This window comes from Rhagoletis pomonella, unplaced genomic scaffold (assembly GCF_013731165.1).
Source record: "Rhagoletis pomonella isolate Grant_MI unplaced genomic scaffold, Rhpom_1.0 Rhpom_scaffold_03811, whole genome shotgun sequence".
NCBI lineage: Eukaryota > Metazoa > Arthropoda > Insecta > Diptera > Tephritidae > Rhagoletis > Rhagoletis pomonella.
In genome coordinates, this window is record NW_023462363.1 from 4,805 (window position 1) to 18,757 (window position 13,953).

General features: G+C 35.4%; 1 pseudogene; it reads left to right on the plus strand.

The window, feature by feature from the left end:
* The first annotated feature begins 11,988 nt into the window (after window positions 1-11,988).
* Window positions 11,989-13,598, plus strand: LOC118754384 (annotated as a pseudogene).
* Window positions 13,599-13,953: the final 355 nt, after the last annotated feature.

A 13,953-nucleotide genomic window follows, 5' to 3' on the forward strand; every position in this document is an offset into this window, starting at 1 on the left:
CTTAAGGGCTAGACCCATAACACTGTCACTAATGGTATAGACACAAATCACCTTATGCCTAGTTTACAATAACTTAACTTAAAGCTTAGGGCGGGTATACTAAGTACATACTCTTACAACTCGGCCGTCCTGACAAATGGAATCACCTGATTCTACGCCGTATTTATACTACCTTCGGTTTGGAATGTTGTTTCAGATTGTGAACATCTTTGCCACGTATGTTGATAGTGTGTTAGCTGAGGGCGCCATATTTCGAAGCCCTTACCTCTACCGTAGTCAACCCACAGTTCTTTTATCGTTTCACAGGGCAATTCGGGCTTTGTACGGTCTGCCGCTGCTGATACGACTGCGTTTTGACTTTTCAGTTGTAGCTTAAATCTCCGAAACTCCATCTCTTTTTCCGAATGTTGCATCTTCATGTTTGCTTCTTCAGACGACAAACATATAGAGGTTGGGCGGCATTGTGCATCTTTACTACACCCGCTTCCGTTAAATATTTCTGTTAGCATGCATATCTTGTTACCTGCTTGGAGCTCATCACCATTGGGGTTCGCATTATTGGCACCTTTGCTGTTGTTTTCGGCGCTTTTGTTTGTGCGTCTGCTGTTTGTGTCGCTGTCGTTGTTTACGGCTCTGCTTTTGTCTTCGCTGATGTCGTTGTTTTCGCCATAGCTGTTGCCTGCGCCGCCATAAATGCTTGCGCTACTGCTGTTAGCTATCAAGTTTTTATCATCTCGAACGGGACGTCTGGCTTCGAATTGTATATTGTAACTGTTGCTATAGCCTTTTCCCTTTCGAGTTCCAACCGAAAAATTTTTCGCCCCAGCCGTATTCCGCGCGTCGCAAACTATTTCATGATTCGGTACCAGGCGACCAAACCTTCTACTTTGCATGCACAGAACATTGTAGTTTTCTTGGAGTAACTCATGTAGCTTCTCACCATCGCCGTTTCCACCGTAAGGACCCTTGTCAGCATTGTGGTTGTTCACATCTTTGTTGTTGTTCTCACCTTTTCCTTTGCTCGCACCATTGTCGCTGTTGGACGTTGGTATAATCGCCATCAAAGTTTCGAACGGAGCATCATTGCTCGCCTTTTCAACGCTTACTGCCATTGTACCCTCTTTTTCGAACAGGGCATTTTGTAAGTTTAGGAGTTCGATCCCTTTGCCCAATAACTCGACCTTTATTTGCTTCGCTTCGAAACTATCGTTGTTGCGGCCAGACGCCGCGTCGTTATTCTCACCGCTACTCGCTCCATCGACGCCTCCGTTACTTCTGGAAAAACGGACGCCCAAAGTACCGCTACGTGCACATGTTACAATATTTTGCTCGTATGCCGCACCATCGCCGTTGTCTGCTGCACTTTTCGCACCTTCGTTACAGCCTGCACCATTGTATTTGTCCTCGCCATTGTTCTCACCATCACTCTCGCCGTTGTTTCCTCCTGTAGTTGTCTTTCGTTGTTGCTGTACGTTGACATTCCCGTTGTCTGCGCCATTGCCGAAACTTACGCCGCCTTTTTCAACAGACTTGACGTTAGCGCCCGGGCGTAATCTTCCAGCTTCTACCGCCAGTTCACTTAACCTGGCGGCCAGCAATACCCTGGCGCCGCATACGTTGACGCTCACGGCGGCGTACCATGCTTTTAGCTGCATTAGTGAATACTTTTCAGCTTTGATTACATCGTGTTCTTTCTCGCGCGCCAAAATGTTAATTAACTGAACGTTTACTTCGCGATTAGATTACTTTGATTTATGATGGGTCAAAAGACCACTTCTGATGAAATATTCAGAAGGCTAAGTGGTTACTAAAACACGTCCGTCGTTCTCGCTATCAAATATCGAATGTCTTTATTCCGCTAATTATTTACAAAACGGTATCCTGGGCGATCATGCCTTAAGGGCTAGACCCATAACACTGTCACTAATAGTATAGACACAAATCACCTTATGCCTAGTTTACAATAACTTAACTTAAAGCTTAGGGCGGGTATACTAAGTACATACTCTTACACTATCAAAATTTTGTATGGCTAATCTCTTTTTCTAATTACAGATTAAGGAGTTACGCTCGGAAACGCGGATAATCTTTTGATATGTAAACCTCTTATTAGGCGATTGAGTTACATACATATACATGTTAGAAATTAAACATTAATTTCACTTAATTTTATTCATTTTGTTGATTTAATTTTTTTTATTCATTTTCATTTTTAATCCTTCTAATACATGAAATTATAGGTATGATTGATAAAATATGGTACTTGTATATCTATTCTTGTAACTCAAGGGCGTTAAAATATTTTGAAAACACCGCATCAATTACTGGTTTTGAGCTTGTAGTTTGAGCGTTTCTATTTGTATATATTCCTAAATTTAGTTTATCTTTTCGGAATATAATCTGTGGTTCTGCTTCATCTGTCGCTGGGTTTACGTTAAAGTCATGAATACATATAACATACCATCTTTTGTTTGCAAAATGAGGAGCTAAATTCATTTGTTCAGCATTTCCTCTTACTCTCGTCTTCTCTTTGTGCAATCCTGTATTAGCTCTGATCCAGTACTAAATGAACTTACAGGTTTTTACACGAACTTGCAGGAAGGACCCCGTACTCCAAAATCATGTAAATGAGAGAGATTTTTGGACAGTTGTGTAGAGAATGAAGTTGCAAGGTTTTACTCGATGCTTTTTTGTTCCTTTTTGCTGTTACTCACTTTTTACTCTCACTTCAGAGAGTTTTTTTGCTGTTTAACATTTTTACAGGATTTTAAACGAAAAGTATCCATTTAATCAGGGCAATTATATGTATCATCCATACATAGGTCCCAGTTAAAATGATTTCAGTACTTTTTTTTTGTAATTTTCTCTTAGCTTTTTTATCATTGGACTACTAAACCTGTGCCTCAAACCATCTACGAATATCAAAACCAGTTGCAACAAATGAGTTCATATGTAAACATATAGGTACAAAAGCCGTATGCATAGCCGGAGTTTGCATAATCGGAAATAATAATCAATTGTGCCGCATTTCCTCTTACTCTGCATATGCCCAAATGTATGCAACCATTTGCAATAGCACAGGGCGCTTCTAATGAAATTAAAAATTTGCTGCTGCAATACACAGAAAAATTATTTGGAAACAACCATACCATGCTGTGCAATGGCGCATCGCGTAGTTCCTTCCTTCCGCTGGAGCCTTTTTGCATTTTTAGGCGCAGTGCTACAAAAAGGAAACGCATGCACAAAGTTGCAAATTCGCATAGCGCACTTGATGTTTTTTTTCTCATTCCGTTATTCGAAAAAATATTTTTGGTGATGCATTTCCGAACGTTCTTTTTAGCAGTTCGCAAACATTTTTTATGCATTTATGCATCTTATGCACTTATGATGCATTTCCGAACGCTTTTTTGCAGTTTGATTTTAATAAGGTTTTAAACAAATTAACAAATTAATGTATAGAATTAACAATAAGTAAATAAGCCCTTCGAAATTTTCTGCTGGACTATGCATTACAGCTTCGCAAATTTTACCTCTACCGAAACCAAAGATGTATACACATCAATAAAAAATAAAAAGAGAGGCAGGTTGCGAACAAGAATGATAGAATACAAGATTCGCTAATCCGCTCTTTGCGAATTTGACAGGATCAGCTGTATACGTGACTTCATCTTGGTGCAATTGTTGCTTGAAGAGAAAGAAATTTTCTTGTGTAAAATTTTCTTGAAGCAGTACGGAGTTCTTAAGAAATTTGCTACGCTTATCTAAAGTTTTTTGTGAAAAAAGAGCACAGGTCAACCCATGTTTGCAACAGAAATATATGCCCGTTCCATTATTTCTTGAGGAAAGAGTGAGTCAACAAGCTGGTGAAGTGTCAAATGTCAAAATTCCTCGGACACACTCGAAATAATGGAAGTATTTTCTTGACCGTTTTCTTCAGAGCTGCATACCAGCCTTCAACTGGGAACGGTTTGCCCAATGATTTCGGGCTATTGTGTCCGAATGGGTGGCCCGATCAAAAAAATGTTACACATTTACATAAAATTCGGTCTGAAAAATGCCCTTTTTGTGAATTTCGGAGTGAGTTCTACGCAAATATACTGTGTTGGCGTAGCCGGAGTTATATGCACAATAAATGTTGAATACCAAGAACGATAGAATACAAGATTGCGCCCATCAGAGAGGATCATAGAGAATAATTTTGGTGTGACGTCACACTGGTGCGGTTGCGAGAGAGAAATGCCAAAATCTGAGCAAGAATGGAAGAAGAAAAAGAAATGTTGCAAGAAAAACATAAACAAGTTGCACAAGTGTGACGTCATAAAAATAGTGATACCGTCAAATTCACTGAGAGCGGAACAGCGGTACTGAGATGGGCGCCACCTTTGTTCTCTACATCGTGATTAGAAACACATTCCTAAAATAAAAGTCCAATGCCAAAATAAGATAAACCAGTTGTATACACTATTGAAATTAGAAAACTTTAGTTGAGAAAAAGAAGCAAAAACAAAGAATTTCACAAAAAATATTTTGAAATATAATTATTTTTCAAAGTGCCATTTTGGCACTTTGTGCCAAATTGGAAAAATTAAGTGCCATTAGAAGTAAAATATGGCCAAAAATGGCACGGTTCGAGCCAAGTTGGCAGCCCTGCACATAAACAGATACGAGGATGAATGCAAATGCGAACACGAATACAAAACCCTCAGCATTTTCTTCCATACAAAGTATGCTCGACGTGTTTTTTTTATATAGATATATGTAAAAATTTGGATTTTTTCGTGATTCTAACTAATCATGTACTTTTTCACTGCTCATTGCAGGGACTTCATCTTCACATCGTTTTAAAGTAGGGATGTTGCGAATGTGGAATTTTAGACACCCGTGGATGCGAATGCGGATGCGGATGTTTAAAAGCTAACATCCGCGGATGCGGATGCGAATGCGGATGTCAAGTACTTTTAAGAAATAATTTAGGTAAGTAAGTTAGGTGATTTAGGTAAATAAAAAATGGAAAAGTTAGTAATTTTTAATAATGTTTTTTTATATTTAGTACTTAAATTAAAAAATTGGAATATTGTATTTAATAAAAAGTAATGTTGCTGCATTTTCGAGTTGCAGTCTGTTTCTTAAAGGGTCGTAAATCAAACCTGCGCCACTTAACCCAAATTGTCCCAGATAAATTTTTTTTAGATTTTTTTGGTTTCACCTATATACAGGGTAAAAGTAGCGTTAAAGTAAAGGAAAAAATATGACTAAAACTGTGGGAGTAGTATAGTTCATCCGATATCGGCCGTTGCCATATGGCAACACGGGGCATATTCCAGATGGATTGTTAGAGGACAGTATTTGGTAAAAATATGAAATAATAGAAACATTGTTTATAAGTTTTAATAATTTATTTATAATATATGCATATTCTACGTGCAAAGCGGATGAAGAAGTTAATGAAACCTATAGTTTTACATGCTTCACCAGCACAAAGAAGTTTTTTTGTCAATTTGTATGGGTCAGTGGTGTAGCCACAAAAAGATATAAGGTCCTAGTGTGGAGACCCCCGAGGCTAGGTATTTAGCATCGAGCTGTCAATTAGAGACCACAGAAAGTATTTGGGAGTAGTCTTGGAGAGTAAGCTGCTGTGGATGCGCAATGTTGAAGAAAGAGAGAAGAAAACCAGTAACGCCCTTTATGCATGTAAAAGAATGCTGGGAGTCACTTGGGGTTTGTCACCTGCTCTGATGCATTGGTGCTACACAGCAATAGTCAGGCCAATACTGATCTATGGCGCTTTGGTGTGCTGGAATGCCACACAAAAGTCCTTATGCCTCGGTCCTATGGAGAAGGTGCAGCGCCTAGCGGCACTGTGCATCGCGGGAGCGCTGATATCCACTTCGACGGCTGCTCTTTAAAAACCCTGTGCGAAATCCGCACGTAGATTGACGGTCATAGGGAAATTAAATTTCAGAACCTTTGGGCACCACTTAATTGGGGCGGGAAGCACAAGCAGCACAGGCTTCATGGCACCTAGCTTTAAGTGGAAACGAACTTTTTGCGTAACGATTGAGGAAGAGGGATGGAAATGAAACCTAGCCCTAGATCCCTAAACATTTTCACGGACGGCTCTAAAATGGTTACGGGAGTGGGTGCCGGGATTAACTGCCGGTAACTGAACGTCAGGCGGACAATAAGGCTACCTGACCTTTGCAGCATATTTCAAGCAGAGGTTTTCGCAATGAGGATAACTGAGAGCTAGCCCTCACCGAAACGACAATCAATTCAAACTTAAACCTATTCCAGGCGGCAATCAAGGCAGTTTCCTGATATAGTATTTCATCCATAAACGTCCCTCGCAGCCGGGAAGCCATTGACAAGCTAGATGCTGATAAAAGGCTACATATCTATGGGTTGCCAGGTCACAAGGGAATCTAGGATAATGAAGTAGCAGATGAGAATGAAAAAACGCCACTAGTTTTCCTTGGAACAGACAAACTACATTTGTATACCACTTCAACACTTGTAACACTATGATTAGGCAGTTCAGAGCTAGATGAAATGAGTTAACCACCTGCAAAACTGCAAAAATACATACAACCGATTTTTGCTTACACCGTTTCATACATGATGGTATTTTGCGTTGCCATATGGCAACACGGGGTCAATTCGGGTTAGCGAATATCAAAATTTGGTAAAAAGAGGAACAGTTCACATTACGCCCCGTGTTGCCATATGGCAACGGATTTAAAAAACACTTAAATTATATAGCACGCACGATTGTTTTTTATTCTTACTTGTTACCAATAGAGTACCTAATGTTTAAACTAATATTTTGTCACTATCATGTTTTGTAAACAAAAAAATGCTTTCTATAAATTAATGCTTACTTCTTCATATATGACATTTTGATGTTTTTTTGTCACTTCTAATTTTGTTTAAAGAACACACTTGCATTACACTCGATAGACAGCAAAGATCTGACGGAACCGTAAGCGTTTCGAAAGATACACATTTTAGGAGTTAGTTAACGTACATATAAGCATTTTGAAGTAAGCGATTTTTGTTTTACACCCTCTTAAACATGATGTATTTTGCGTTGCCATATGGCAACACGGGATCAACTTGGGTTAATAACTACTCGCTCGAGGCGACAAACTTAAAAAACTTGAATCTTGACAAAATTGTAAATTCTTTTCGATTGGCGCTGCACCAGTTGAGAGGACTTGCAGTTATATTTATTTTTTTTTTTATTGCGGTGTAATAATTCCTTTTTAAAAAATGCATCGGGGCTGCAAATGTCGGATGTATCCTCCTGACTTTCTCCTTCACAATCTAGCATCATAGCAAGATCGTTTCCATTGTTTTCCAAAAATGTCTTCATTCTCATTCTTTTGGTTGTTCAGAATTTGTAACGTCATCAGCGTTGTTCGATTTTAGTTTTCGTAATTCATTTTTAATCCTTTCTTCTGGGACTGGTTTGGAAATGTGTGCTTATAGCGAGGTTCTAAATAGTTCGATACGGCAAATAAATTGTTATTTTCTAGGAATGAAAATTTCTAAGAAAATTCTGTTTTGAAAGTTGTGGCTGCCAGCCGAATCAGTTTAAAATCTTGTTATATTGTTAAAAAGCACCCCGATTTTATAATAATTTGAATTATTGGCGTCACGGTCGGTGAAGGTCTCAGATCTGCTTAGTTCCCGGGTGACTTCTTGAAAAGGTGCACCTATAATGAATAGCTTGTAATTCGTTTTTTAATTAGCTGAGCTCGACTTTTCCTAGTTGCAGGCAGTCACAATTAATTACTACTAAGTACACCGCTAGCAATGCATCCAGTTTTTTCAACAGATCTTTAGCAAATAATATTAGATAGTTACATAACTCTTATCTAGTTAAAGGTTATCTTTTAACGCGCAAATAGTCGATTACCTTTATAGCTTGACGTTGAACATTTCCCCTGGAAATACCTATTAAAGATCTTACTTTTTGACTTTAAATTACAAAGAAGAGGGACATAGGGGGACAGTTTTAACGTAGCATCCCCACAGGAAAAAATATTGGCTGCAATTTGTCATTTTGTTTGCCAGATATACGTTTTATCAGTGCACTTGCAAAATATTCGCATTCACAAAGCTTCGCATTGATTATTGCGAATGCGAAAGCGAATGCGAATGTTAAAAATAATGGTTAATTTTGTGAGAGTCAACACTTTTTTGTAATTTGTTTTCGAAAACTTATGACAGTGCCTTAAGTGCCTTATAAAAACATTTTCTGCAGCGGAGACACGTCTTATTTTCCTATTTTATGTCACAAAAGGAGCATCAGCTTCTTTTGTCCATTTTATTAGATATTTAGTAAAGTATGCAATTTCAATATCGCGAGTACGAAGCTCACACTAGGCCCAACCATCCAAGAGTTTACCACAGGAGGACAGAAGCGTCCCTAGTTGCTCCTTATCTGGAGATAACGTTTTAAGGGTGCCTCTCCAACGCCAGGTCATCAGCCACGTTTTCCGCGATGTCACTGTGACCCGGCACCAGCGTTGCCATTAACAATTTTTCCCCCTACCAATTTCCTTCCCAAATCCGACCAAAATCGTTTACAACCTGCCAAATAAATTTCAATTACAAAAAAGCATTCTGAAAGTATAAAATAAGGGCAAATGGTGAGAAAATTGTGTGTTCGTTTCTTAAAATTTCACACTCTTGTAAGGCAAAAAAGGCACAGTTTCTGCCCTTTGAAGCTTTGTCAGGGGTGATGGTTGCCCTGAAAATTAGATGGTTGCTTAAAACGATACTTTTATGAAATGCGTGGGCGGGACAAGGACAAGAAGGCAACGAATGCCTTTTTACAGGGTTGAGTGTAACATCAAACACATTTCGCACCGTGCAAGGGCAACATTTTTTGCTAGAAACGAAATAACCATAAGATTAAATGTTTCGCATACAAAACATTTACATACATACATACATATATATACACTGTACATTTTAAAACGAACAAGAAATAAGTAAATGCAGATATAGTCTTAGGCACAGAGATGAGATCATTTAACATTTCTTGGCTTTATATATTTAAGGTAATTATATTATAACTAAATTATAACATAACTATGGTTATTTATAAGCATTTGCGACTGAGGACTTATAGCTTATTTACAGTTGAAGAAAGTTATTTTGCATACAGAGTATGTGTATGTGTATACGAGCATGGGCGTAGCCAGAAGGAAATATAGGGGGGCCCTCATATAAAATTTTTTTTTTTTCAAAACCAATAACTATTACTTACTAAAAAATGTTTAACTATAGCTTAAAATTATTGTAACCAATAGAGGTATGTTGTAAAAAAACACATAAACAGAAGTTCTCAAAAATTGTTATAAAACTATTCGTCGATTTAAATATTTGGTTAGCTTTTTACTGCGCATGTTTTTTTTCGAGAAGGAATCATCGAAAGCCTAACCCCGTCATTGTGAGACTTTAACCCAAACTAGACCTCCTACCGTCATGTACCGTTCCCCTCCCGGTACCACCGTCAAGGATTTCGTCGCGATTATAACACTATGTGACTGCTAAAGTTAGTGGAGCACAAAAAATATGCATTCTTAGAATTTTGATTACCCCCTTAAAACTGGACTTAAGATATAAAAACGCGTTTTTCATTGGTTGAGCCGTATAGCTGTTCGTAACTTAATTTCCGTTTATCCGATGATTATTTAGTTATTTATTCATCTTTACTATTAAAAAGTGGAGCAGCACCAATCCATTTTTGATTTCCAAATGTAATAGAAGGATTATCATGAATAAATGCGCTAATTTTAATAACATGACAAAAAATTGCTCCTCTTGTATTAATTTCTTATACTAATTGAAGAAATTTTATTTATTTAGTAATTATTCTTTCAACAGTAATAGGTTCATTAGGAGGATTAAATCAAATCTCTATTCGTAAATTAATAGCTTTCTCTTCAATTAACCATTTAGGATGCTGCACAAGCTAGTGAATCAACTTGATTAATTTATTTTTCTATATATTCACTTTTATCTTTAAGATTAATTTTTATATTCAACAATTTTAAAATATATCATATTAATCAAGTTTTTAACTCGTTTATTAATTCAAAAATTTTAAAACTTTGTTTATTTTTTAGTTTATTATCTTTAGGTGGACTTCCACCATTTATTGGATTTTTACCAAAATGATTAGTTATTCAATTATTAATTGTTAATAATCAATATATTTTAATAACAATTATAACTATAATAACTTTAATTACATTATTTTTTTATTTACGTTTATGTTTTGCTGCATTTATACTAAATTATTCTGAAAATAATTGAATTAATAATATACAAATAAATAATTTTTCATTTAAATGTATATTATTTTTTTTTTATTTCAACATTTAGATAAATTTTAATTTCTTTAATTTATTTTATTTTTTAATTGCAAATAAATTTTACTGTCTAAATATTTATAAAAAGGTTTTAAGTTAAAACAAGTAAGAAAGTCTAAGTTCGGGCGGAGCCGAACATTAAATACCCGGCGCAAGTATTAAATATATGTTTTTTCACCTTTCCGAAACCTACCGCTAGATGGTAAGCCGGGGTGTATCAATTTTGAGTAAATTAGCGTCCTTCAATTTCGAAATATTGAACTTTCAAGCATTTCTGAAATTTACCGTTATATGAAAAGCGGCCGTAATTTTAGTCCGATTTCACTAATTTCCAACGTTTTGCTTATATGTGGCAAGCACAATGACCACACCGAGTTTGGTACAAATTGGTAGAACGGTTACCGATATACATATATGTGATCATAATTGGGCGGTGCCACGCCCATTTTCCAAAATTTTACCATAAACGTATTTCTAGGTAAAGAATTGTTGGAAGTATCAATTTTGAATAAATTAGCTTTAATATTTTCTGATTTATCGAAGATTTTGTATTTCTCTAAATTACCGTTATATGGGATGTGGGCGTGGTTATTGTCCGATTTTTAAAATTTTCGGCCATTTAGTATGCTGTACCAAGGCCAACACAACTGTGGAAGGTTTGGAAGAAATTGGTGCAGTGGTTATCAAGATATGTACATGTAACCATAAGTGGGCGTGGCTACGCCTATTTTCTAAAAATTTATAATATTCTTATTTTTCGTCTGAAATTTATTGTAAATATCAATTTTGAGTGAATTATCTTCAGTAGTTACTAAAATATCGCAGTTTTCGTATGTCTGAAAATTACCGTTATATGGGATGTGGGCGTGGTTATTGTCCGATTTTTAAAATTTGCGGCCATTTAGTATACTGTATCAAGGTCAACAACTGTGCCAAGTTTGGAAGAAATCGGTGCAGCGGCTACCAAGATATACACATGTAACCATAAGTGGGCGTGGCTACGCCCATTTTCCAAAAATTTATAATATTTTTATTTCTCGTCTAAAAATTATTGTAAATATCAATTCTGAGTGAATTATCTTTAGTAGTTACTAAAATATCGCAGTTTTCGTATTTATGGAAATTACCGTTATATGCGAAGTGGGCGTGGTTACAGTCCGATTTCGCCCATTTTCAATACCAACCTACCTTGGATTAGGAGAAACCTATATACCAAATTTCGTTGAGATATCTCAATTTTTGCTCGAGTTATCGTGTACACGGACGGACGGACAGACGGACAGATGGACGGACAGACAGACATGGCTTAATCGATTTCTTTTTTCATCCTGATCATTTATGTATACATTTGTCTATATCTATCTCGATTCGTTTTGGCTGTTACAAACAACCGTTATGTGAACAAAATTAATATAGCACAAGTGCGCTCGGGTATAAAAAACTAATAACCTTCAAAGTTATAAATATAAGTTAAATATTTTAAGCCTTAGTAATTATTTTTACTCCTTTAGAATCGCAGTCTAATATCATTATTGACTATAAAGCCTAATTGATTAAAGAGAATTAATTCTTATAAATAGATTTACAGTCTATCGCCATTTAATCGCGACAATGACTATTTTCAACAAATCACAAAGATATTGGAACTTTATATTTTATCTTTGGAGCTTGAGCCGGGATAGTAGGAACCTCTCTTAGAATCCTAATTCGAGCTGAATTAGGACATCCAGGAGCTTTAATTGGTGATGACCAAATTTATAATGTAATTGTAACAGCTCATGCTTTTGTTATAATTTTTTTATGGTAATACCTATTATAATTGGTGGATTTGGAAATTGATGAGTACCTTTAATATTAGGAGCACCAGATATAGCATTTCCTCGAATAAATAATATAAGTTTTTGATTACTACCTCCTTCTCTTACATTACTACTAGTTAGTAGTATAGTAGAAAATGGAGCTGGAACAGGTTGTACAGTTTACCCCCCTCTCTCATCTGTTATTGCTCATGGAGGAGCCTCTGTTGATTTAGCTATTTTTTCTCTACATTTAGCAGGAATTTCTTCTATTTTAGGGGCAGTTAATTTTATTACAACAGTTATTAATATACGATCAATTGGAATTACATTTGATCGAATACCTTTATTTGTATGAGCAGTTGTATTAACTGCATTATTATTATTACTATCTTTACCAGTATTAGCAGGAGTTATTACAATACTTTTAACAGATCGAAATTTAAATACATCATTCTTTGACCCAGCTGGTGGAGGAGATCCAATCTTATATCAACACTTATTTTGATTTTTTGGTCATCCAGAAGTTTATATTTTAATTTTACCTGGATTTGGAATAATTTCTCACATTATTAGTCAAGAATCAGGAAAAAAGGAAACTTTTGGTTCATTAGGAATAATATATGCAATAATAGCAATTGTACTTCTTGGTTTTATTGTATGAGCACATCATATATTTACAGTAGGAATAAATGTTGATACACGAGCTTATTTTACTTCAGCAACTATAATTATTGCTGTACCCACAGGAATTAAATTTTTTAGTTGACTAGCTACACTACATGGAACTCAATTAAACTATTCACCAGCTATACTATGAACTTTAGGATTTCTTTTTCTATTCACAGGGGTTGTTTTAGCTAATTCATCAGTTGATATTATCCTTAATGACACTTATTATGTAGTTGCACATTTTCATTATGTATTATCAATAGCAGCTGAATTTGCTATTATAGCAGGATTTTTTCATTGATACCATTTATTTACAGGATTAATTTTAAATTCAAAATGATTAAAAAGTCAATTTTTAATCATATTTATTGGTGTAAATTTAACCTTTTTCCCTCAACATTTCTTAGGATTAGCAGGTATACCTCGACGATATTCAGATTATCCAGATGCTTACACTACATGAAATGTGATTTCAACTATTGGATCTTCTATTTCATTATTAGGAATTTTATTTTTCTTATTTAGTATTTGAGAAAGCTTGATTTCACAACGACAAGTAATTTATCCAATAAAATTAAATTCTTCAATTGAATGATTACAAAATGCACCTCCAGCAGAACATAGATATTCTGAATTGCCTATTTTAACAAATTTCTAATATGGCAGATTAGTGCAATGGATTTAAGCTTCATATATAAAGTATTTTACTTTTATTAGAATATTTATAAATAAATGACAACATGAGCTGCTCTTGGCCTTCCTCTTATAGAACAACTTACATTCTTTCATGATCATACACTTATAATTTTAGTAATAATTACTACCTTAGTTGGTTATTTAATATTAATATAATTTTTTAATAATTATACAAATCGAAATTTATTACATGGCCAAACTATTGAAATATTTTGAACAATTCTACCAGCTATTGTACTTTTATTTATTGCATTTAATTCTTTACGATTTTTATATTTATTAGATGAAATTAATGAACCTTCAGTAACTTTAAAAACTATTGGACATCAATGATATTGAAGTTACGAATATTCAGATTTTATAAATGTTGATTCTTATATACTCCCAAAAAATGAATTAACTAC